This window comes from Ambystoma mexicanum, chromosome 9 (assembly GCF_040938575.1).
Source record: "Ambystoma mexicanum isolate Mex_15411 chromosome 9, UKY_AmexF1_1, whole genome shotgun sequence".
NCBI classification, from domain to species: Eukaryota; Metazoa; Chordata; class Amphibia; order Caudata; family Ambystomatidae; genus Ambystoma; species Ambystoma mexicanum.
This window is the reverse complement of record NC_090931.1, coordinates 1,519,074,933-1,519,100,946: the sequence shown is the minus strand read 5'-3', so window position 1 is coordinate 1,519,100,946 and position 26,014 is coordinate 1,519,074,933. Positions and strand designations below refer to the sequence as shown.

The window sequence follows — 26,014 nt, the reverse complement described above, 5'->3', positions numbered from 1 at the left end:
TCCCCCAGACCACCCCAAGAAGCCTGACCCCGCACAAAGGCTACCCCCGACAATGAGACAAGACACAGAACCCCCCTTTATAGTAGAAAACATGTACCACCCGCCACAAGCCCCCAGAGCCCAGCCCCTCGACCTGGAATACCAGACGTCAGAACACCGGTAAATCCAACAGACGACCACCAGACCCCTCACAAGGTGCATTCCTCCTGTGTTGTATTGATTGAAAGATTTACTGTAGAAGTTAGATATGGGGTTTTAAGTAACTGCAATGTGCATGATCTAGGGCACCTAAGTCAGGGAAGGCATTCATCTTGGTCACAGGCTGCCCCAGCGTACCAACACCGCCCGGATGACCTCAAGCCGGCCTGCCAGGCCCAACCCAACCCACGAGGCTGACCAGTGACGTCCTCTCACCCGGACCAACCACGCTGCAGCAACACCTATAGTTAGTCGACGCCACCCAATCCCAATTAACTTGTGCCCCCTATAGTGTGTAGGTTCTGATGACGTTTTTTGTATTAGAAATACGCCTGCCTTTGCGATTGTCAGGCAGAGCGCTCTCGGAGGTTGCAGAGTTCTTTGCATGCCATATTCTTTTGATAAACTCCCACTTACGCTCACCCGCACTCTGTCTTGGCTTTATTCCCATTGCGGGAGTGTCCATTATTGTCTCCCATTGCGGGGAGGATCGTGCTAACTTGGGGGCGCTTCCACTCAGTGGTGACCCCGATAGCGTGATATTTCCTAATTTATTTTTCCTGAACTCCTTTTAACGACCCCCTTTTGGCACGAGAATCTCCGGTCAGAAAGGGAAACGCACGGTGGGCCGGCTCCGGGAAGCTACCCGCCAACGGCGACCGGTACGCTTAGAAGTGCGCACTCAAACTAGAAGGGGTACGGGATCCCGGTTGCAAAATCCCCTTTGAGTACCGCTCGCCGGAGCCGGGGCTGACTGTTGAGCAGAAAGGCAACACCGCCTGGACGGACCCAGTTTCGGAGACTATCGGTTCAAGACGGGCACGTGAGTACCGAGTGCGAGCGATCATAAAGGGAGAGGGAGGGGAACTTGTGAACAGGAGAACGAGGGCAGATAGAGGAGAGAATAACGGGTGTCTACTAAAGACAGGTCTTAAAACTTTCTTTATCTTTTCTTTGCATATGGCCATTAGGAGTAAGAAATAAGTGAAGAGGTAGAAGTGACGGAAACCTAGCTCCGAAAGGGGGTGGAAGGCGGCGCCGCATAGTGCTATCTAAACTAGTACTGGGAATATATGAAGAAGTAAATAATAAGTTATTGGTGTCTGGCAAAGGGAGACACTTAGGATACTTTTAGTGATTGCTACTCTTTCTATTTCTTTTTTCCATTCCACGGGGCAAGGGGTGAAAGCGAAAAGGGTATAAGGTAAATATACTTGTAGAAGAACTATAAAATAGGGAGCACATTTGTAGGAGTGGGGATTAAGTAGTGGCACGTACAGACGTGAACACAGTAACCTTAGCAGAAAAACAGGGACAGCTGGCCAGGGAGGAAAGGGAGGAAAAAAGACGAGGTGTGAGTGGGAAAGCATTGTGAGGGGTGCGCGCACCGTGTGAGTATTGGAGAAGAACGGTTGACCAAGAGGGGGTGCTAGAGAGTGTTGGCCATAACTAGTAATTGATTGGTTGTAAGAGAAATCACATGAGAGTGTGTGGGAATGGGAAGGGGATGAGTTGTGGTGAGTAAGAAAGGATCTGCGCAGTGAATAACTTTGGGTGATATTGTTGAGACGTCCGCTCTTGTCTGTGCCACAAAGATATAGATACATATATCTACACCTAACTAAAAGTAAAGGAGGTGGACACGGTTGTTGCTAGTGATTTAGAATATGGGGGCAGAAACTCCCTTGTCACATATTTGTAAGAGCTTACCGGGATACGCTGAACGAATAAATAAATATCACGATCAATGGGTAACAGAATTGAAAGGGGAGGGTCTGCCCCAGATTTGGCCCGAGGGAGGGTCTTTTGACAAAAGCGTTCTTGATATGGTACGAGCATGCATTAGCCTCAAGTATAAGGGGAAACAATGGCAAAATAGGAAGGAGATATTAGACCTCTGGAGATTGTTTGAGGAAGTACCCCCACCCAAAGATCCGGCACCAAATGTCGATCTGCCGTCCACAACAGACAACCCACTCATGATTCCAAGAGGGGAAAAGGACCAGTTAAATACAGAACAACCTACGGATGTGATTAGCTTGTACCCACTATTAAACAAACCAGCCCCCGCAGCAGGATATAGCGACCCTACTTATGTGCCTCCCCCCACAACTGTTACACCTCAAAGACCAACAGCCCCCCCGCCATACGAAAGCACCAGAGAGCGCGCCCAGGGAAGCACACAGAGGGTGGATATAGAGAAGTTAACGAGTGACTTAGAGTCGAGGCTTACTGTGGCAAGGGATGAACTCTCAAGAATAAAAGACATATGTGAGCGCACAGCGTGCGCCCCTACACAATCAGGACGCACGTCTAGAGCGTCAAGCGAAAGTAGACAAATTGAGGAAGGATGGAAAAAGGGGGAAATACTGTTCAGAATTGAGGAAGAGCCGACACGAATAATAGAGGTAGGAGCAGTAGAAGGGAGCATTGGTGATGTATCACGAGAGAGAGGGATCAGAGAGGACTTGTTATGTGATGTCAGAGGAGGGATGGATGAGAGTGATAGGTTGAGTATGGCAGTAGGAGGGGAAAGCGAGGAGGTGGACGGTGCATGCTCGCTAGGGACTATAGACGACGAATGGATGGGACGACTAAGAAATAGGGTGGGGAAGATGGCGTCATTGGAGTCAGCAGCGACTAAGGCAGGGGAGGGTGCAACTGCAAAAGGGAAGTTACAACTTCCATTGATACACAGAGGGGGGGGGAGACCAAACTATATACCGTGGGCCCAGATGGACAAGGCTAATTTAATGAAATTATTGCCCCAGCTGTCAGGAGGGGCGAGCAAGTGGATATATGCATTTGAGAAACATACCGCCGGCATACCGTTGGCAGTAGGCGATGTGAAAAGCCTACTAGTATCCGCAGTAGGAGATCAGGCGGACAGAGTATGGGCTAAGGCTGGTTTCCCGGCCGTGACGTTAGACTGTGATCGCCATGATGGGGCTTCCTTTAATACAGTACGAGCAAGGGTGTGGGACGCACTGCGGGAGACATTCCCAGATACCCCTGATTTACAGTCAGTAATGCAATGTACAATGAATGACGGGGAGGATGCTATGGATTACATTCTCCGGGTGCAGGAGATGTGGAGAGCGGAAACGGGCACGCCCTGGCATCAGTCAACGTCTCTGTTTTACTTTATCATCAAGAGAGGGCTCCCAAAAGAGGTGCAGAAGGCACTCGACAAAATAGCAGGTGTTGAGGCGAAGGGGTGGCCGGAGATCCAAAGCATAATAGTGCACCATTGCAAAAGAATAAAAGAAAGAGAGAAGGAAGTAGCACAGAAAAGGTTGGCAGACGAAGCGAAGTTGGTACAGTCAAAGTTAGTGAAGGTCGCAGCAGCGGTAGCCGGACTCCCACTCATGAGGGAGGGAGACGAAGGAGAGGAGGGGCAGATAGCAATACAAGGGAGAATAGCAGCTAATTGGGCCGGACAAGGACAGCGGCAGTGGAACGAACAAGAGCAGAACGGAGGTCTCGCGTGGCAAGAGTGGGCCCCAAGAGGGGGAAGAGGTGGGTACAGGGGCCGAAGAGGAGGACAAGGGTATGGAGGAATGGGAGGAAATGGGTGGCAGGGTCCCAGAGGTCCACAGGGGAGCTGCTGGAATTGTGGGAGATGGGGGCATTACTCACGAGAGTGCAGGAGCAGACAAAACAACGGGTTCCAGGAGACGGAGCAGTACGGTCACCCCCACCCAGGAAGCCCCTACGGCCTCCCCATGGGACAATACCAGCAACCAGAAAATGTAGGACAAAGAAGTAACGCACAACTACACGGACATCAGTACAGAACACAAAACCACCCACAGAATAATGACAATATGCAATATACGCCAGGTAACACTTTCGCCACAGTAGCTAATGGAGCGCCTGCCCCCGCACCTTATAGCGGGGTGTCAGTAGTTTCGGGGAACATTTTTGATCAAGGGGGGGCAATGAGACACCCCGCATAGGACAGCCCACAGAGAGCACTTGCGTGTCCAGTACTATCTACGACCCACAATGCATCAGAGGAACCATTGATAGGAGCGCAGATAGGAGACAAGCAGTTCATATTCATGGTGGATTCGGGAGCGGAGAAATCATGTATTAGAGAGGGCCGGTTCCCGTTATCTAATAGAACGTTAGAGACGCAGGGGTTCTCTGGGGCTGTAATTGAAGTTCCTTACACAGAGGCATTGGATGTGACAGTGGGGGGTAAACAGTGAAAGCACCCTTACTGTACTATGAACACTCTCCCATTAATTTGCTGGGGAGGGATCTCTTAAGCAAACTAAATATGACAATATCATTTACAGAGAGCGGTATCGTATGTTCGACACCAGGCATATGCCCCCTCCGCATATTAGCAGTAATACACGGCCACACAATCATGCAAGAGATCAGAGGGTTACCAAGAAACGAGGAGATGTTTGTTGAGGGCATGAGAACATTGGCTCTCATAGTACCAGAACTAAAAAGGATGGATTGGAGGATTCCAGCCGAATTCCTTTTCCGCCCCATAGTGAGCCCCGACACTGCTCCCGGGTCAGTGCTATCGTTGGATTTGCACGCAGTACACGTGTCAGCGAACAGAATATGTGTGATTGGCGTTGACATGGAAGGATGTGAGTGGCGGACAGTACTGTGTACAAATGCAAATATCCCACTGAGGGAGCTCTCGGACGAGGAGCTATTTTCTGACACTGAGACAGATGGCGAAATAGTGATGGAACTAGCAATGCCGTGCGACATTGTAGTTACAGCCAGAAAAACTAAAGTTGAATTAATGGCAGTAGTAGGAGCACCACATACATTTTTTGATGATGACATGAGGTTAGTACCCACTAACATATGGACAAATGGCCCCCACGATGTGGGGTTACTACATGGGGTTCAGCCTGTGGTAATAAAACTTAAACAGGGAGCAATTCTACCCCGGGTAAAACAATATCCATTGTCACGCGAAGCAGAAGAAGGGATCAGAGAGACAATAGATGCACTGCTAGCGCAAGGAATAATAGTGCCCTCAAACTCCCCATGTAACACATGCATTTACCCGATTAAAAAGGCGAAGGGAGGTTCCTGGAGGATGATACAAGATTTACGCCCACTAAATGATGTGATTCAGAAGGAGTTCCCTCTAGTGCCGAACCCGGCGACAATACTATGCAACATTCCGAAAAGGGCATCCCACTTCACAGTTATTGACTTGAAAAATGCATTTTTCTCGATTCCCTTAGCAGAAGAGAGCAGGTACTTAACAGCGTTTACACTAGGGGGGAGGAGGTTCGAACACTACAGACTACCACAAGGATATTGCGAGAGCCCAAGCATATTCAACAGGGTACTACATGAAGATCTGGGGAATTTGTCTGTAGAAAGCACAGTGATTCAGTACGTTGATGATTTATTGGTTTGTGCACAAACTGAGGAGGAGTGTAGAAAGGACTCAATAACACTCCTGACATTATTGGCCAATAAAGGGTACAAGGTGGACAAGGGGAAGTTACAATACTGTCTGACAGAGGTCCTATACTTGGGACAGCTGATATCAAAGGATGGCAAGCGGATCATACCAGACAGGGCACAGGCGATTAGAACAGTTGGGGAGCCCAAAACAGTAAAAGAGATGCAGAAATTTCTGGGTATGTGCAACTATTGCCGAGCATGGATATTGGATTATGCAGCGTACACAAGGCCCCTGTTACAGGCACTAAAAGAAGCACAGCAGGAAAACAAACACATAGAATGGACAGAAGAGATGAACACATCATTTAACTCACTAAAAGAGCTGATATCAAGCGCTCCAGTACTGGCAATTCCAGATTATGGGCGCGAATTCTTCTTATTTTCACACTGCAAAGGAACACTGATGACAGCAGTACTGACACAAAAGACATCGTTAGGGCACAAACCACTGGCTTACTATAGTGGCACCCTAGACGCAGTAATGCAAGGTCATTTCGCGTGCGAGCAATCCCTAGCTGCAGCCGCGTTCGCCATTGAAAAAAGTGCCACGATAGTAATGGGCTGTCCTGTGACATTGTTTGTGGAACACTCACTCTTTGCAATATTAGAGCGATCAAAGAGCACATTGACGACACAACGCGCAACAGCATATGAAATAATATTGTCCAGCGCAAACATCCATATAGTAAGATGTAAAACAGTGAACCCGGCCACATTCATCACAGAGGCGTGCACCATAGAGGACATGCAGAACCACAACTGCGCTACGTACACAGGTGACGAAGGTCAGGACCAAGTGATTTTTGAGAATGCCCTGAACGAGGGAGAGGTGTATTTCGTGGACGGGTCAGCATCAATAGACATGGATACAGGAGAGAAACATGTGGGTATGGCAGTTGTACGATTAGAGGAAGATGAATACGAGACGCTAGTGCAACACCGCCTCCCATCACACTATTCAGCCCAAGCAGCAGAACTAATAGCGCTAATAGAAGCATTGCATGCCGCCAAGGGGTGCGCAGTGACAATATATACAGACTCAGCATACATGACAACAACAGTACACGGCGGGTTGGCACGGTGGGGGCGGAGAGGGTTTCGACGAGCAGATGGAACACCGGTTCAGCATGCAGAATTATTGAAAGAACTGATTGAGGCCCTGCAAGACCCCACGGCAGTGGCCATCGTAAAATGCCAAGCCCACACCACAAATACAGATTTTATATCTTTGGGGAACGCGGCAGCAGACGCCGCTGCCAAAGAAGCTTCATATTTACAGAAAGGTGAAGTAGGAGAGTACATGTTGCACCACACAGCAAGCCAAGAGGTCCCCACAGGATACAACATGATGCCCACACAGGAAATAATAGAGCTGCAAGAGGGAGCTAGTGCAGAAGAAAAATTGCTGTGGACTAAGAGGGGATGTAGCAAATCGCCGACTGATTTATTGTGGCGACAAGAAAGTTCAGGAAAAGCGGTAATGCCAGTTACATTGTTAGAAATAGCATTTCAACAACTACACTTTCCCGCACATAACGCAAAGCAACACATAATGGCGGAGATACAAGAAGATTGGTTTGCACCTTGCCTCCAGGAACACATCACAAGGCTGGCTTTGGAATGCACGACATGTCAAATTTACAACTCAGGTATGACATTGCGCACACTAAGAGGTACGATACCAAAACCAAATGGCCCATTCAGAGAGCTCCACATTGATTATGTAGACATGGGAGAAAGATGTAACGGGGCTCGCTACATGATTGTGGTTGTATGTCCATTTTCGAGGTGGGTGGAGGCAGGCCCCTGTGCGCGCCCTGATGCGAAGGGCGCCGCGAAGTTCCTAGTGCGGGAAGTATTCCCGCGCTGGGGAATTTGCGAAGTTATTCGCTCCGACAACGGCACGCATTTTGTTAATGAACTATTCAAAGAAGTGACTACGTTATTGGGAATAAAGCACAAATTATGTTCGATTTATCATCCTCAAAGTAATGGCGTAGTGGAAAAGATGAACGGTCTGTTAAAAAGCAGATTGTCAAAACTGTGTTTTTCCCTTAAAAAGACCTGGATGTACTGCCTGCCTTTGGCCCTGTTCGAATTGCGAAATCAGCCAAGTAAAGACCACCATTTGTCCCCGCATGAGATCGTCACGGGAAGGAGAATGCACACAGCGCATTCGCCTCTCCGTGAACGTTCTGATGCACACAGAAGCGCAGCGATATTGGGAGAGGAGTTCACAGAGTACTTGAAAAAACTGACACGGGCAGCGCGCGTAATTGCGAAGCAACTAGCCCCCCCCTCTACAAGAGAGGAGGGGAACACAACAGAAACAGAGACACTGCCTGAAAAACCATTACAACTAATGCCTGGTGACTTTATATATGTCAGAAGTTTTGTGCGGAGGTGGAATGCGCCACGTTTCCATGGCCCTTATGAGGTAGTGTTTTGCACGCCCACGGCAGTAAAGGTGAAGGGCCTACGATACTGGGTGCATTTGACAGACGTACGCAGAGCCTATAGCGCCGTGGAAGGTGAGGTGCAGGACGAGGCACAGGCAACAGCGGACAGTGCAGTTGAGCAGAATGAGTGAAGGTGATTTTCTGTATGTGCAGCGATTGACAATGAATGCAAATGAGGACATGGCATTTGTGCGAAAAAAAAAAAAAGGAATATATTTTTTTTTTGCTCTTTAAATTGAATGGGTTTTTTGATCTCACGGTTTTTGACGTTTTTTCTTTTTTTTTAACGAAGATTTTTCTATACAATGCACAATGATCTAAAAGTATTAATTGTAAATACCTGTGTCTGTGGAAACAAAACCCTTCCCCCACCCACGTCCATGTTTTATGAAAGAGAAAAAAATAATAAAAAAAAAGATTATGTTGACATGCCTGTACTTAATGCACTTTTGTATCTCAAACAGGAATCACCATGGCATGTAATGGGCAGCCTGCAACGAATAGATTTGTTAGGATCAAAGAAATGTTAATAGATAGACTTACATATTCATACGAATGTGGATTGTCAATTTGTATTATTGCCTTTTTCATATCAATGTTTTGCCTGGTGACATATTGGGTTATAGCGCTCATCTCTATCGAGATGACCGAGGGGGGAGGGGGGAGTAACATCACTCGAGCTCCTGGGAGCAACACAACCACAAGTGTAAATATTAAAGAAGGTGATTTTCTGATATGGGATGGATCACATTTTGTATGGGGTTATTACACTGAACCACCAACTGTCGTCCTGTCTGATTCAAGAGGTATACAAACAGAAATGGAAAACAACACAATGTCCATACTTGAACTATATAACAGCCCCAACACCCTCCCCACCCCATCTGAAGGAAGTGACTTGTTGTTTATTGAAGAAGATGGGAATATTATAACCATTAAAGAACATAAGGAAACATATCAGAACTTTGACAAGGGGGGTGGGAAGGAGAAAGGGGGGCCCATTTTTTCATCTATTAAAAACAGCAGACGTAGGAGAAGAGAGACAAGCAGGAGGGGGTATGATGAGTACTATGGGTTAGGTCTAGACAAAATGGAAGACCCTCGGCACCCCCACCAAGCAAATAAATGGTATGCTGATATGAGTGCCACAGCAAAACAAACGACAAATGAGAGCTGTTATGTCTGCTCGCTCATTCCCCATGCATCAGGCACACCTAAAGTGTTGTTGCCCAGAGAATTGCCCATTGTAGATGCCCAGTGTCTCCTTCATCTCACGCTATGCCGAATAAAAAACACCTTCCAGGCACACGACGTCACTTTCAAGATTATACAGACTGAAAAAACGTGCTACCCAAAAGCAGCTGGAGTGGTATGTCTCAAAGAACCATTTTTTGCGATACAAGGGACACTGTTTTCTGAAAACAAATGGAAAGATGAAGAAGTACTGTGCAAAGCGGAAGCACTGAGAGGTGTCCAACCAGCCAGACTGCGATGGATGGAAGAAACATGCACACCAGTATGGAAGGAGCACATTTCCAAACTGACATGGGTAACAGCAATGGAAAAACCCTTCAAGCTACAAAGCGAGATCAAGAACGAACTATGTTTTAAGGGAGAAGGAAAAGTGGCGATAGGGACGAATAAAAACTGCAACAAAACCCTCACCATCCCAGAGATGAGAAAAGGAACAGCTGCATTGATGGACACATACTGGGTATGTGGGAACCAGGCCTACCTACACCTTCCCCAGGCATGGAGTGGCAGCTGCTCGATGGCCACTCTGCACTCGGCCCTGATGGTGATTCCAGAAAGCCACGTTGACGGAAATAAAAAGATGCCAGGGAACATGCACCAGGGTGTGGTTCCTCCCACTGCAAAATCACACCTCTATGTCCTGTCCTCCGGAGAAAAGGGAGAAGAGCTATCACGGAACAGACGGGCATCAAATTACATATCTCAAGCTTCGTCTGATTTATTGGCACAGATTCCAGACAGGTACCGGCTGTTCAGCTCTGTAGAAACATTCTTTGCCTCGCTAATTTCAAGTGTCCAAGCAAGGGCAAACGCAAAATGGCTCCAGATAACACGGTGGGAACTGATTCAGTTAGCCAATGACACTGAAGAAGGGTTCAACATAATAAAAGTAGAACTGCGAGCTCTACGCCTAATGACCATGCAGAACAGGTATGTTCTGGACCTACTGACAGTGATGGACGGAGGTGTTTGCCGAAAAATAGGAAGTGCCTGCTGCACTTTCGTACCTTCTGAAGACGCGGAAAATGGGTCCTTATCCCACGTGATCGAAGCAGTACATAATCTGGGAGAGAAGATGAAGATGGAAGGTGGAGCAGAAGCCAGCACGTGGTTCGACAATATCTTCTCCTGGGTTCCCTCTTGGCTTGGAATGACGATGAAATTTCTGGTACCAGCTGTGGTGTTCCTCCTTGTGGCGTTCTGCCTGTGCCAGTTGGGCCTCCGATGTTGTGCAAATGCGGTCCCTAACGGCGCAATGATGATGGTGACAATGGGCAACTCTGGTGGTACAATGAGGGCAACACAAGAAGTACATGTGCAGACAGGAATAGACAACACCCCCCAGTACCGGTTAGTGCCTATGTACCGTGACAAGTACATAGTAGACAAGCTATGGCACACCACTATCAAGGAGCCCCGAGATGTGGAATTAGAATGGTACACAGAGGTCTGGGTAGATTTGGAGGAAAGTGGTGACTGTATATATTTAACGTGCACACCAGACGAATACGCTAGAAGAGGAGAGAGCTTAAGGGGGGTGTGTAGGGCATGGATGCCCATCAAGGGAACACCTGCATGGGATGACGCGATAGTTGAGGAGCAAGAGTGTAGAAGGTTGGAAGAGCTGAAGAATTCGTTACTTTAGTAACGAAAGGGGGGAAATGTAGGGGAGGACAGGCCTTAGGGCCCCCCTCTCCTACATTATTCTCCCCCGGTGAGGACCATGGCTCGCCGGGCGTTCCCTCATGCCACCCGGGCCCAGGTGGAGGAGGGCTTGCCCGCCGATGACATTGCCCCCACGTATCCATCATACATACACACTAACGTTTAGACAGGCCTAGAAGCCTTCTTGCCCAGCAAAGATGGCGTGAGTTCAGCGCGCTGCGGCGCGGCCCCCACCTTTGGAGGGCTTTCCAAGTATCCCTGCCGCAGTAGCCCTGGTAGATCCGCTGCGAGCGCGTTCCCATGAGAAAGTCGGGTATGAGCTAAACCCGAGATGCCAACACTGTAACATTTTATCGTTCACAATGTAATACTGCACCCCGCATGACCTGGTCCGCGAGGCCGGGGTGACGGGGAAAAAGCTGAAGCATCACTATCTGAAGAAAGTAGAAAATAATTCAAGTATTGGTATTAACGAACTACCTCTGTTTAAACAGATCCTGTAAACTGTGAACAAACCATAAAGATGTAACGTTATATGATATCACCCCAGGTCTGGACTAGTGCTGCTATAACCACAGAGAAAGATGTCGACCAAACGTATAGCCTTTATCTGTATAAATGTTCTTTCAATTTTATGTAGAAACCTGAACTCGTATATGTTTTCTTGATCACCCAAAGCGGCGAGTATCAATCTCTGTAGGCCATAATCTAGAACTACCTCATGTAACGTCTAATGTACATAAAATAATCAAACTCTGTAGCAAATGTAATGTTAGGTAACGAAAAGGTACTCGGACTGAATATATTAACAGAATGTTTAATGAACTCGTAGAATATGTGTATGGTATAGTAGTTTAAAGAAGACCAATGATATAAAAGTTTTGTATTCAAAAATTAGACAACACACGAGGAAAATACCTTTTGTGAATATATGCAAGGCCATTCTCCCTCCTATCCTACGAAGCCTGCCAAGTAGAAAAAAAGTTAAGGCCTGTGCCGTGCTCCCCCACCTCCCCCGACCAAGCTGGAACCGCTTCAGAGAGTCAGAGGCCCCAACGCAGCATCCAAGGCCACCGGCCGCCACCTGCGTTATTTACAGCACAGTAATAAACTTACGTTTGAATCCACTGATCTACCAGCCCCCTCTCGTAAATCCCACAATCCCCCAGACCACCCCAAGAAGCCTGACCCCGCACAAAGGCTACCCCCGACAATGAGACAAGACACAGAACCCCCCTTTATAGTAGAAAACATGTACCACCCGCCACAAGCCCCCAGAGCCCAGCCCCTCGACCTGGAATACCAGACGTCAGAACACCGGTAAATCCAACAGACGACCACCAGACCCCTCACAAGGTGCATTCCTCCTGTGTTGTATTGATTGAAAGATTTACTGTAGAAGTTAGATATGGGGTTTTAAGTAACTGCAATGTGCATGATCTAGGGCACCTAAGTCAGGGAAGGCATTCATCTTGGTCACAGGCTGCCCCAGCGTACCAACACCGCCCGGATGACCTCAAGCCGGCCTGCCAGGCCCAACCCAACCCACGAGGCTGACCAGTGACGTCCTCTCACCCGGACCAACCACGCTGCAGCAACACCTATAGTTAGTCGACGCCACCCAATCCCAATTAACTTGTGCCCCCTATAGTGTGTAGGTTCTGATGACGTTTTTTGTATTAGAAATACGCCTGCCTTTGCGATTGTCAGGCAGAGCGCTCTCGGAGGTTGCAGAGTTCTTTGCATGCCATATTCTTTTGATAAACTCCCACTTACGCTCACCCGCACTCTGTCTTGGCTTTATTCCCATTGCGGGAGTGTCCATTATTGTCTCCCATTGCGGGGAGGATCGTGCTAACTTGGGGGCGCTTCCACTCACATCCCAGAGACAGCCTGGGTAGTGTGAAAGAGGCTGGCAGGGCTGGAATTGTTCAGAAGATGAAGCCCCAGAGTCTGTGCATGACACTGAAGAGAAACTACAGTTGATCTGTAATTTGCCCACAGAACAAAAGCAGATCAGACAAGAGAAACATAAATGAGTTATGACTTAAGAACCACACATTGGAGCATCAAGATGAGTGACATGATGCTGTTCTTGCTCCTACCTTCAGATAAACTGACATCAATGGCATGTACTGTACAGGGTTGCACACGTTCTCAGACATCTCACTTAACATTTGCAACAGGAATAGAAATGAAAGACCACACAGGTGTATCATGTAAATTGGCTTAAGGCTGAACCGGCGGAAACCTGAGGAATGTAGGATAATGAATAATTAGGGTATGGGAAGGCAGCTCGCGCTCAGCACCCCAAAAGAGATTAAATATAAGAGTCCACTGGTATAAGAATGATGTCACTGCAATAGTCCAAATAGTTTAGAAACAAATATTTATTCACATAGACAGCCGACACGTATTTCGACACCCTGGTCGTTATCAAGGCCGAATGTCAGAGTGGTCTCGTCTCTTGGGCTTAGGAATCGAATGCTGTGATGCAAATTAAAGTGACCGCAAAGTCTCACAAGCTTGTGCAGCAAAATAATATTAGATTTGCGAATACCTCTATATTATTAGAATGAGGCTCGGTATTGATTATCAAAATACGAAAATGTTCAGAAATGTCAGTTTACAGCTTCCGAATAGCAGAACCAGATGATGCGTTTTCCTCCTTTCAAGGGATAAATCCCCACACAAATTAAGTAGGGCAACTGCCTGAACGCGCTGCTTCTCAATGCGGGATAATGGTTTATCTTGCATGAGAAGAGAGGGAGTAGAGTTCAAAGTTACTAGTGAGGAGCCTAATTCCTAATGAGAACCAAGACCTGCAAACCTATCTGCCGCACTCTTCTGATACCTCTGTAGGTTGGTTAGGCCATGCGCAGTCTTTGTACACTGGATCGAGAAGTCACCAGGGAATCCATCAGGCAAAATGCCTATTCCCTTCCCACGGCAAGATGGAAGACCGTGCAGGAGAACGTGAAGAAAATGCGGGAACTCATCATAATCACACCTTCGCAAAGCCATTAGGCACCTCCCGTTGTCCTGGTATCAAATCCTGAGGAGAGCTGGTGCTTTTGTTTACACTTCAGGAAGAATGCCACACACACAATCAATAAACGGTTAAATGATCAAAAGGATTGGACCAGCCTAGTACGTCTCCACCCTTGATTTAATGAAGGGCTATTGTCTGGTTGGTGTAAACTACGGAGGGCAGTCAATAGGTATAATCCCTGGCTTTTTGCTGACGCCTGCCCTCCTTTCATGTACAGTCGCCCCTGCTATCGTGTTGCGCTTCCCTCCCCACAATCTTCTGTGTCTTTGAACATTTTCCAGTGTTGTAATATTACTTCTCTTTTGCAACTGTCTCCCCTTGTATTTAGCTGTCAAAAATATGGACATATCTTCTGCAATATTCTTATTCTGGGAGCCCTGCTGCGGCCATGAGCGGGGCTTCCCCCCCTCTTGTCTCCATTAACCATTACTTGTGATACTTCTCAATTGGTCTTGGTATAGTGGCAGGGCCTTACACATGTTCTATGGGTGTTTCCACTTGTAAGAGGATTCAATCCAGCACTACAGCTAAGTCAATGCCTAGTCTGGGATACTGAATGGAAACCCTTATTGATATATCTTTATGTCCAGTTCATGAGTTCTGGATGACTACCCCTATATAACACCCCTCTCGTGGAATCCCCCTAACCCCACTGAGCCAAGAAGTAGTTCTGTTTTGCAAGTTAAAAGGTTTATTTGAGAATTTAAACAATATATATCTATATCACACTTTAGAATAAATTAATAATTGATAGCACACTTAGGCATATGAGCAGTAATCAGCAATAAGCAATCCTACAATAGCACTGGAGCATTTCCAAGGTTTTGAGGCACCGCGTAGACGCATTGACGCTCTCTCCTATGTATCATAACAACAAGTGAGACTTCATACCAGCCAGCGCTTAAGCTGACAGCGTGATATTTAGTATCTACAGCGCTCGGGCGCGCTCTGTTCCCAGATACTTCTGAGCAGTGACGTTTCTCAGTATAGTGCGGAATAAAAATACACACGTAAGGGTGCAAGACAGCGATCCCAGACAGGGAGTCAAGACCTCACTAAATAAAGTCCTGATGAAGATGACCCGAATAAGATGTGGTTATGAAACCGGTCGACCTTGACACAGCATGAGCTGGTCTCATGTGTTATTTTAGATCTGTGTATAGAATTGCTTACATGGACGGTGTTACACATTTTGACATTACATTGTGTCTTATGTCTATACAAGTTTTTAGATGTTAAAAAGGATCCTTCCATTAAGGTGTCTTTGCAATCTAAGCATCGTGTGTTTTCGGTACAAGTGTTTGGATTCTTCTAGTCGCTGGCACCCTAATGGCCATTAAATATTCATACACTGGTTTGCAGATATAGCACTAGAGGACTCCAAGTACACTGGCATTATTTAATGTAAAATGCCTTATGTGTGTTTTTTCAGTTTGCACTTACACACTTGGTACTGTTTTTTAATTGTTGGGAATGAATAAGTGGTACTTTTCTCTGATTTTGGAAAGAATCATGGACATACTGAACAACGTTTTTACTGCTATATTAGCCTGATGAAATGTTTATACATATTAAAAATGTGTTTTGAAAAATCACTTCCTATATAGACCGTGATTGAGTGTGACGACTTATGACTAGGAACAGGGGAATAAAGTATCAGAGAATGCTTTATGGTTTCAATGAATTGCACAGATGAAAAAGAATGCAGCACAGAACTCGACTTGATAGGACTTCACTAAAAGACAATGTAATCACTTTTCTTTGAAAATTCACTCCCCCCTTTATGCAATGCAAGGAAATGGAAGGAAAGCACACAGTTCTCAGAAATGCAATCAAATGTAATTCAGTTCACCCCAGCAAGCTTAGACTACAGAAGTTTGAAACACAGGCCCAAAATGCTTTTATATGTGCTGGCAATGAAGTGAGGAATATGCTGAAAATGGTTTTAATTCCCTTTAGGAGGTTCAGGGTGAGTGAAATATACTTGGGATGAGTTCAGGCTCACTTTAGCAAGGATCTAGGATGGTTCTTAAGAGGCAAACGAATTTTTAGCAAGGAAAGAGATGACTGCTGATGGTTACACGTGGCTGGATTTTTAACCAAATCGCAAATCGCGGTAAAATTCGCGAGTGCGAGAATCGTGATTACGGCAAAAGTATACGGAGTAGCAAGTCGGTTCTAAGCTTGTTTAAAAGCTGAGATTCTAAGCTTTCAGAGGAAAGTTAAAGTTCCTAGCACAAACGGTACCAGAGTTATGAACGATTAAATAAAGGTAGTTTTTCGGATTTGAAATTTTAAAAGTTCAAAGCGACAGGTTACAGCTTGCAGCTAGAAAATGACAGGTGACAGCTTTGCAGCTAGAATTGACAAGTGACAGTTAGGAGGCAGTTCTACTTAGATTAAAATAGATTGAATTATATTATTTTAACTAAGAGATTGGTTCTGCACAGTTCTGCTAGGTACTCACAATATATTTTGAAATAAGCCTCCCCACGGATCTGGTCAGGTTTTGGACTGGACTCCGGTTCTGGTCTCGGCACTTCACAGTGATCTGGGTCAGCTCTCTGGTTCTGCTAACAGCGGTCTCCGGTTCAGCTGGTCTCTCTCTGGATACAACACTGCTTTCTGGCAAATGGCAAGAGTTCTTGCAAAGAATTCAAACAGCTCGCCTGGCTGTGAATAGTTGCAATGATTTGAGGCCCACTAAAGAGGGATTTAGCTTGTAGTTGACCTCTCTGCTGAAGTAAAGTCTTGGTCTCTGAAGGTTGATAGATTGAAGTCCCTCGGTTGGCTCTCTGGAGGATGATTGAGGTAAAGTATGGATTTTCCCGGCAGAGCGTCCCGCAGCAGATGGAATAGAATGTCCCTATCTGTCCTGACTGTCTGCTTTTATGTGTTTTGAAAGTGGGTGGAGAGGCTAGCTTTCTAGGCCCTACCCCTCTCCACTTGTCATTGGCCACTTCCTCCTCTTCCCCTTGATTGGGGGAATGAAATGAAGTGTCATCATGATGAGGTCTGTTTATGATACAGAGAACCCACCCCTGTCAACTTTACACACAATCTATATCTGATCCAAATACATACTTCCCCGATAGACAGTTGTTTGGCATTGCATACACACATCATGCATTTACTGATGGTAGCCCCTGTTCCAATTCTGTAGTTTCTAGAAGCTTGGGTTCAAAAATGGCAACATATTTCACTTTTTGGTCAGGTTACCAATATTGGATTTGTCCCCGCATTTACACAAATGTTCGCAAAGCATGTGGGCATTAGGTGGTGGAGTGTCAGATTTTTAACATACATACATTTAGAGTAATATCCACTTTCCGCTAAAAACCCCCCTGAACATACCACCAGGTCCTAACACGTCTTCAAATGTGCACAGAAAAATCACAAGAATAATGATATCACTTATAACATTTTCACAAGTCCGCTCTATGAATGATCCATCTTTTTAGATTTATGTTCTGGCCCCAAAGGGGTGTGGTTTCCCCCCAGCACAAGGTTGAATTTCTGGGTTTTCCAGTTCTGCCAAGCCAGCTTGCTCTCACAGGCAGTGCTCCTCCCCTTTCCTTCCAGGAGGAAGCCACTTTTACGACCCCCCCCCAATAAAACATTTGCCTGAGTCAGGACAGGGCTTTGTTCAATTTCCTGCAGAGCCCAGGTAATTCAATCAGAGAAGTGTCATATCCCTTTTGGTGGGAACAGCAAAAGGCAGCTAGGCCTGGGAACACAGCTGTTGTGCAAGTCTCAACTCCTGTCGGGGGTAGCTGGTGGGCAAAATTCCCTCTCTTTTTAAGCCAGGCCTCAGCTAAATGTCTCTTTGGCTGCCAGTTTTCCTGTCCAAATCAAACTTCCAATTTTTACGCATGCAGCTAGAATGCTGATTCTAAGTTTAAAATTATGACATTTAAACAATTGCAACCTATGTGACACTCAAAAGTAGGTCACTCAATTCTTCTAAACATTTTCGATTTTTGGTAGTTTTAAATCCAGTTTCAGTTAGGCTGCTGCAGACCTGCAGAGCTCAGCCAGTCTTGTTATGAACATTCAAGTCACTTCAGAATATAACATTACATTGTATCCACCTCTCAGTAAGTCTTTCTTTGGCCTGCTTTGGGTTCATTTATTCAGTTTTACACAAAAGTCTGGTGGTTTTAAAACGCCGGCTTTCTGATAGTGGTGAGTACTGGTAATGCAACCATTTTTGGGATTTAAGAAAATGAATTCCCCACAGTTCTAGGTTGCTTTTGGCAATCAGCATTGCCATTCCCAATGGTTTCAGGCTACTGTGTGGGTAGTCCAATGGTGGTTTTAGGCAGTGCCCTTCTGTGCCCATAACATCGGCAAAAATGGGTGGCAGCCTATTCTTCATGCATTTCCCTGGGTATTTTCTGGGAAGCTCTGGCCATCATAATGTTTTCAATGCCAGTACTGCACAGTTTTTGTGGTAGGGCTCGGATGCATGGGTAAAAACATCCCACACACTCCATTATAATGGTCCTTGCTTCTCCCTGCCCTTACACCTTTACTAGTGCGCCGCGCATGCTGCTGCTGCCGCCCATCAAAAAGGTCAGGCATTTGTTCCCTCTTCCCTGTCAATCATAATCACAAAACGTTACCCCCTCCCTTTCCTTCTCTCCACACCCCCTTGCACTACACACACTCAAAACATGATGCTACTTACACAATGCCCCTCAGTCCTCCACCATACACAATAAACACGAACAAAACGAACTAAAATAATAAGCTAAAATAATAACTATTTCCGAGTCCACTAATTATGGGTGGCTCCTACAGGTTTCCTTTTTCCTCTGTTACACAATATACGTGGTACCACCTTCTCCCCTCACTCGGGAAGGCTCCCTACCATTCCTTTTCTCTTTCCTTAATATTCTCCTTAAAAAGTTAATACTAACAAATAAAAAAAACTGCATCCATGCCACTGCAACAATCTCAATTTCCACGTGCACACTCACTTCCCATAAATCTCTCCCTGCCTTGTTATCACTTGCGAGTGTTTACTCACATGCGTGTGTTCACCTAAACTCCTCACAGGGTCCCAATAACACCAGCCTGCACTATACTCAGTAGCTCCCCACTCCAAAGAGCAGACAGGAATTCTGCAAAGATGGCTCCTGTAATTCCTCTCGGGAATATACTTTTCGGGACTGGTCCCTGTAGGTGGGCACGGCCCCTCCGGAGAAACGGCCTGGACACCTTCGCAGGCACGGGGGGCAGCAGAGGGGGAGGGATCACGTCAGGGTCACCTATTGAAGGCCCGCCCGAAACACCCACACCAGAGAAAATGCAACCCACTAGGGAAAAAGGCCCAAGAAACTCTTGCGAGGAACACGTTTTTATTTCTACAAAAATAGGTGCGTCTGCAAAGAACTCTGCTGCCATGGAACTTTCAGCCGAAAAAGGGTATAAGCAGAAGCTTAAAAGGAGACACAGCGTCATAGATTACCTCATTATATACAGTGGAAACCCACGTGGCTATTTGATGCGACCCTATACATGGTCGGCCTGCTCCATAGGGGATGCTAGGCGATTGGTCCCAGCCCAGTCCGTCCATCTTCCATCACATGGTCTCTGCTGGGCTGATCTTCTCCAGGGAACCAAGGCCAAAGAACCAATTGGCTAAATATCTGAATCATACTACACTTATACAGCGCATCTGCCATGCTCAGACTGGCACAGGGGGAGTCTTGTTCACCCACAAATACTTCACTCATCCCAATCGCGTCTCTCGGCTTCCACCTCGCTTTTGAACTATAATGTATCCCTCCCTGTACCTCGCATTACAACTCATGTCTTTATGAAATGAAGGTGGGACGACCATACTCTTAGATCGTTTATGGGTGATTGGTTTATGGTCTGTGTTCTGGGGGTCAACTGATATCCTGGAATTCAGGGGAATTGGGACTGGGGCAGTTGTAGGGGCTATAACTCATAGTAGGTTGGGTGGGAGTCGGAGGCCTGATCTGGCTTGTTTGGGATAACACGTACACCAAGGCGCCCAGTACGGTCTTGTGGGCTTGCAGGGCACATTATTTCTTAGGTCAAACATATTGGCAACAAATTTAGAACTAAAGTAACTGTGGAAGTTAGCAGCGTGTGCCTCTCAGCACTTGGGCCTGTTCAGAGTTCCCCTTCAGGCCCGCGGCCTTTGTCTAATGCACTAAATAATGGATGACCATGCAACCTGATGCCTGTGTTTTATTTCTCCCTGTCTGCAGCGTCAACTGATGAAGAGGGCGGAGAAGGTGCTGTGAAGCACAGCGGCAGGGATCGCACCGCCAGCCGGAGACGCAAGGCCCGGCTCCCCTCCCGGGTTGTCATCTCGTCGGGGAGTGAGGAGTCCGGTGCCGCGTCCCAGGCCGCAGCTGCCGAGGGGAGGTCCAAGAGGCGGAGGTCGGAGTTGGACTCCTCGGCAGCAGAAGGGGCAGCTGAGACCCCACAGGGCCCGACGGAGGAAGATGGCACGGAGTCATCCAGGTTGGTGGGGGGTTTGGTGGAGGAGGAGGCCGTGCAAGGGACAGAGACGGGGTCTGGAGGTGGGGATTCCACTGGTGCTAGTGGTGCAGTGCAGGAACAGGGACAGGAGGCAGCACAGGCCGCCGCGGAGGTGCCTGTGTGCAATCCTGTCCCTGATCCTGTCACTGCATCATCTCGCACCAGCAGGGATGCCTACGTCCAGGCCCGTTTTGAGGCAGGGGATGGCCTTACGACAACTGGCCTTCCTCTGCCTGCAGGCGTGGCTATCCGGGACTGGGTTGAGCCTGTTGTGGGTGGGGTGGCGTTGCGTCAACGGGCCATGCGAGGTGACCTGCAGTCTTTTCGTGAGGAGACTGCATGTCTTCTCGCATGGCTCGTTGACTGCGTTGACCCACTGGGACAGCTCACCAGGGCCGGATTCCTCCGTTTCCTGGACCTTGTTCCGACCCCCTCCTCAACTGAACGGTATACCGTCCTTTCATCGCCATATTTTTCATCCCCTGTTTTTTCATCGTGTATTTTTCATCGAATTTCATAGATTTTTTTTTTTTTGGGGGGGGTTCAAAAATAAAATATAGTTGTGGGTAATAGGGAATATTTAAAAAAGAAAAAAAACAGGGGGTATGGGGGGAACCCCCCAAAAAATAAATAAAAAAAATTTGATGTTTTTTTTTCGATGAAAAATACACGATGAAAAAACAGGGGATGAAAAATATGGTGATGAAATGACATGGAACCAACTGAACCCCCTATGCCCCAGTCGTCCTCCATGCCATCTTCCCACCCATGTATCACCTGGGTGCCCTGTGGAGCTGCCTCTGACCCTGCGGCCAGGCTGGTGGACAACAGATCCCTGCCACAGTAGGGAGTCGGACGTCCAGCAGGGGTGGCCACCTCAACAACTGCACCCAGCTGGAGGAGGATGTGCAGACAGCAGGAGCCAGGGCACGGGCAGCGGCACAGCAGCAGCAGCAACAAGGTGGGAGCCATGATAGCTCGGGGCCTTCATCATCGGAGGGGCAGGCATCGGCCGGAGGGCATGAGGACCCTGGACGGGAAGTGTCTTCCGCGTGGCAGTGGTTGGGCCACGCCATAGATGCGGAGCGGCAGCGGGCGGAAGAGGCACGGCTCACGATGGTCAGGGCGGAGAACTCCATGCGGAGGGCCCTGAGGCGGGCCGAGTGCCTCGAGGCGATTCGCAGGGAGTTGGAGGAGAACATGTCGTCATCCCTGCAAACCCTCGGGTCCATTGAAGAGGACCGCCTCCGGGACATTGAGCAGGAGTTCGATGATGCTCTGGCCCGGAACATCCAGAAGTGAGCCGTCGGACTAGCCCGCTGCCCTTGTAAATAGTTCTTTAGTGTTAAGTTTCCTTTCGGTTTTATTTTGTTTTGTGGTGCTTGGACAATGCCCTACCTTCTTGTATATAGTTCTTCATTAGGTAGGGTTCTCTTTTATAGGTTTCATTTCAATGATTGGGTACATGGACCCGGGATTTGTACTTTGTAAATAGTTTGACAATGGATTTGGATTCTTATTATTTCTTTTCCCATAGATCAATGGTTTTTTATTCTTTTTCCACCTTGGATTTTTTTTTCCGGACTGACACTTTGGACACTTGCTTTTGGATTGCTTTTGATTTTGCTATCATGCATTTTTGGTTCTTATTTTGGACATACAAGAAAATGGAACTAAATAATGAAATTCTGCGTTTCATTTCATTCCCTTGCTTTTCTGTTTAATACATTTTCATTTGGTACTTCAATGTGTGGTATTCTCTCTTTGGTTTCATGCATGTCACAATGTGTGTTTTATCATTCACATGCACCCATTGTGTGGGTATGACGGAAATATGTTGATGTGCAGACTTGCCATTTGGGATGCATCATGTGCTGGGGATTTCTTTGTGGGGTGGATGTGATACCTGGTGGTGTGTTCGGACTGGGGTGGCGTGGGGGGTGTATTGGGTGGCCATGAGGGCCATGATTGTGGATCGTCATGAGGTGTTGGGGGGGACATGAGTGGGGGCCTGCTGGCAGGTGCCCTGCACTGCTGGGGGGTGGGGGTGCTGGGGGACATGAGTGGGGGCCTGCTGGCAGGTGCCCTGCACTGCTGGGGGGTGGGGTGCTGGGGGACATGTGTGGAACATGAGTGGGGGCCTGCTGGCAGGTGCCCTGCACTGCTGAGGGGTGGGGGTGCAGGGGGACATGAGTGGGGGCCTGCTGGCAGGTGCCCTGCACTGCTGGGGGGTGGGGGTGCAGGGGGACATGAGTGGGTGCCTGCTGGCAGGTGCCCTGCACTGCTGAGGGGTGGGGGTGCAGGGGGACATGAGTGGGGGCCTGCTGGCAGGTGCCCTGCACTGCTGAGGGGTGGGGGTGCAGGGGGACATGAGTGGGGGCCTGCTGGCAGGTGCCCTGCACTGCTGAGGGGTGGGGGTGCAGGGGGACATGCGTGGTGGCCTGCTGGCAGGTGCCCTGCACTGCTGGGGGTGGGGGTGCTGGGGGACATGTGTGGAACATGAGTGGGGGCCTGCTGGCAGGTGCCCTGCACTGCTGGGGGGTGGGGGTGCAGGGGGACATGAGTGGGGGCCTGCTGGCAGGTGCCCCTGACTGCTGGGGGGTGGGGGTGCAGGGGGACATGAGTGGGGGCCTGCTGGCAGGTGCCCCTGACTGCTGGGGGGTGGGGTGCAGGGGGACATGAGTGGGGCCTGCTGGCAGGTGCCCCTGACTGCTGGGGGGTGGGGGTGCAGGGGGACATGAGTGGGAGCCTGCTGGCAGGTGCCCCTGACTGCTGGGGGGTGGGGGTGCAGGGGGACATGCGTTGGTGATCAGTAGTGCAAGCTGACATGTGGCTTGGCTGGGGGGCATGCCCATGGTGGATGGGCTGCCTGCGGGACATGACCAGGGGTGCAGGGTAGTCCCCTGTGGTGTGGGCTGCCTGCAGGGGCCGTGAAGGGTGTAGAGGGAACACCTGGGTGGACCCACACGGCCAATTCACGTGTAGGACTCCCCGGCACCCCTGAAATACACGTACCCAGGTCAATTGCGTGTGGTACTTCCCGCGCACCCCTGAAATACACGTACCCAGGCCAATCGCGTGTGGAACTTCCCACGCACCCCGAAATACACGTACCCTGCTGAAATCGTGTGTGGAACTTCCCGCGCACCCCGAAATGCACGTACCCTGCTGAAATCGCATGTGGAACTTCCCGTGCACCCCGAAATGCACGTACCCTGCTGAAATCGTGTGTGGAACTTCCCGCGCACCCCGAAATGCACGTACCCTGCTGAAATCGCATGTGGAACTTCCCGTGCACCCCGAAATGCACGTACCATGCTGAAAGCGTGTGTGAAACTTCCCACGCACCCCGAAATACACGTACCCTGCTGAAATCGCGTGTGAAACTTCACGCGCACCCCGAAATACACGTACCCAGGCCAATCGCATGTGGAACTTCCCGCGCACCCCGAAATACACGTACCCTGCTGAAATCGCGTGTGAAACTTCCTGCGCACCCCGAAATACACGTACCCTGCTAAAACCGCGTGTGAAACTTCACGCGCACCCCGAAATACACATACCCAGGCCAATCGCGTGTGGAACTTCCTGCGCACCCTGAAATACACGTACCCTGCTGAAATCGCGTGTGAAACTTCCCGCGTACCCCGAAATACATGTACCCTGCTGAAATCGCGTGTGAAACTTCCCGCGCACCCCGAAATACACGTACCCTGCTAAAATCGCGTGTGAAACTTCATGCGCACCCCGAAATACACGTACCCAGGCCAATCGCGTGTGGAACTTCCTGCGCACCCCTGTAATACACGTACCCCGCTCACCCAGGCCCAATCGCGTGTAAAAATTCACGCGCACCCCTGAAATACATGTACCCAGGCCAATCGCGTGTGGAACTTCCCGCGCACCCCGAAATACACGTACCCTGCTGAAATCGCGTGTGAAACTTCACGCGCACCCCGAAATACACATACCCTGCTGAAATCGCGTGTGAAACTTCACACGCACCCCGAAATACATGTACCCTTCCCGTGCACCCCAGTAATACACGCCCCGCTCACCCAGGCCCAATCACGTGTAAAAATTCATGCGCACCCCTGAAATACACGTACCCAGTAATCTGTTCTATTCATTAGAACTATTTTTCCGCCTTTATCTGCAGCTTTTGTTATTATTGATGTATCCTTTGCTAAGTTTCTTAGAGCAAGTGTGGCTTACCGTAGCCTCGTTTTTTGCCTAAAACTCCTGAGAAACTGGGTAAATCCACATTGGACCTTTATTGGTACTTTATCTAGTGCTTATTAGCATTAAGCTTTTCTACTTAATTATTATTTTGATTCTATAAGGTTATTAAGGTTTTTTAAACCACCACCTACTAAATTTAACAACAATTTTCTCCAAGAACATAAGATTTGTTTAAAGCCAAGAAACATTAGTTTTAAAAATAACAGTTTCTATCAAAAAACAATCTAGCATTAAGCAACCTTTTAATTTGCTCGAATTTTCTCTTCCTTTAGCATGAAATCTTCAAAAGATACATGAATTATCAAAATTGAACTACAAATTAACCTTTTGGAATATAAACATCTACCTGGGATTTCTGATATTAATAAGCACAACCTGCATTCAGTAATTGGGTATCCTATAAGGGTGAGTCCTTAAGAATTTTACTCTTTTTCTTTAAGAAATGGGAATTGAGGAGAGAGATAGTTTTCTGTAACAATCACAATTTCTAAAAAAATACCTTTTCTTTCTTTTTCTCTCCTTTTCTATTTTTTCAGAAAATAATGCTGTCTCATTTTTCTCCTGATGAACCATTGTAACTATCAATGGGGAAACACGTGTTGAGAGTTGTTTGAAAGATCGCACTTAACTTGACATAAGAACTGTTCTCTACTAATAATATTCCAGGATCAAGTGGAACCAATGTGAAGTTAACATTGATAATTGATCTTTGAAATTAAGTGAATAAACTTGATTTTGACTCACCAAACAGAAAAACATTTTTTACTTTTTTCTTAAGAGCTGGCGCATTTGAGTGACTTTATTCCCATATATCAATCGTTATTTTGCATTCAGCTTGTGTAGCAGCCACGCAAATTTATGGGTTTACTCATGCTGACAGTCTCGCTATTTTACTTTTCATTTCCATCATTTATTTGATGTCGCCAAGGTGAGCTTAGTTGGCTACAAACTTTCGTTTTTAATTCTTGCCATGATTCAAACCTGCAACCTGCAGCTCACACAAACATATTGCAGCAGCGAGCGCTCAACTCACTGAGCTATCTTACCGAGCTTAAGAATGAAAGTAATATAGAAAGGTATATATTTCATCTTATAAGAATGCTGATTAGCAACATGGGTGCAGTTGCTGTACTCCTGCGAACCGCCGGAGCATACAAACTAATTA

General features: G+C 47.6%; 1 long non-coding RNA gene across 1 annotated transcript in view; it reads left to right on the top strand.

Moving 5' to 3' along the window:
- LOC138489829 (uncharacterized) overlaps nucleotides 1–25,636 on the top strand; it is a 499,715-nt gene extending 474,079 nt beyond the window's left edge. The window contains exons 3-4 of the long non-coding RNA XR_011274930.1: nucleotides 25,122–25,254; nucleotides 25,386–25,636. This is a non-coding gene — a long non-coding RNA (uncharacterized lncRNA). The remainder of the gene's footprint in view (nucleotides 1–25,121; nucleotides 25,255–25,385) is intronic.
- The last annotated feature ends 378 nt before the right edge of the window (nucleotides 25,637–26,014 follow it).